Here is a 742-nt window from a genome sequence, read left to right on the forward strand (position 1 = left end):
CAAGGCCCTGGAATATAATATTGGTTGCAGATCGGCGGAGCTCTGGGGACTGGATTATTACACCAAAATCTACACCGTGGAGGGATTGTTTGGACTCCGGCTGAACTGTTACAGTAAGGACACGGAGGGCCGGCGAGTGGTTGGTTTACAAGACAAGCATGTGGTTTTATTTATCAATAAATAGTTTTTTTTTCAAATACAAACTGGGCCGAAAGGGTTAAACCCTGTGTGTTATGCTGTTGTGATGTAGCATCTGAGATGTTTGCCGCTCGCTTATATGTCTTTAACAATACGATTGTGTTTGCCTTGCGATGGGCCGCACGCCGCTGTGGCACACAGAGGGTTAATATTGTGGCGCTGTTTACTCTTTGTGCAGAGTTTATGTCCATGTTCTGGGGTTTGATTCGCCCAGATAAATCTGACTTCGTGCAACAAATGTGATATTAATGGCTGTGGGTAGTTGGCTCGGCCACGCGTTACTTTCACTGGATTTGGCTCTTTACATCGTAACCTTGTATCTGCAGATCTGTGTCTTTATATTATAACTTTATATCTGCAGATCTGTGTCTTTATATTATAACTTTATATCTGCGTCTTTATATTATAACTTTATATCTGCGTCTTTATATTATAACTTTATATCTGCAGATCTGCGTCTTTATATTATAACTTTATATCTGCAGATCTGTGTCTTTATATTATAACTTTATATCTGCGTCTTTATATTATAACTTTATATCTG

Source organism: Spea bombifrons, chromosome 9 (genome assembly GCF_027358695.1).
Source record: "Spea bombifrons isolate aSpeBom1 chromosome 9, aSpeBom1.2.pri, whole genome shotgun sequence".
NCBI classification, from domain to species: Eukaryota; Metazoa; Chordata; class Amphibia; order Anura; family Pelobatidae; genus Spea; species Spea bombifrons.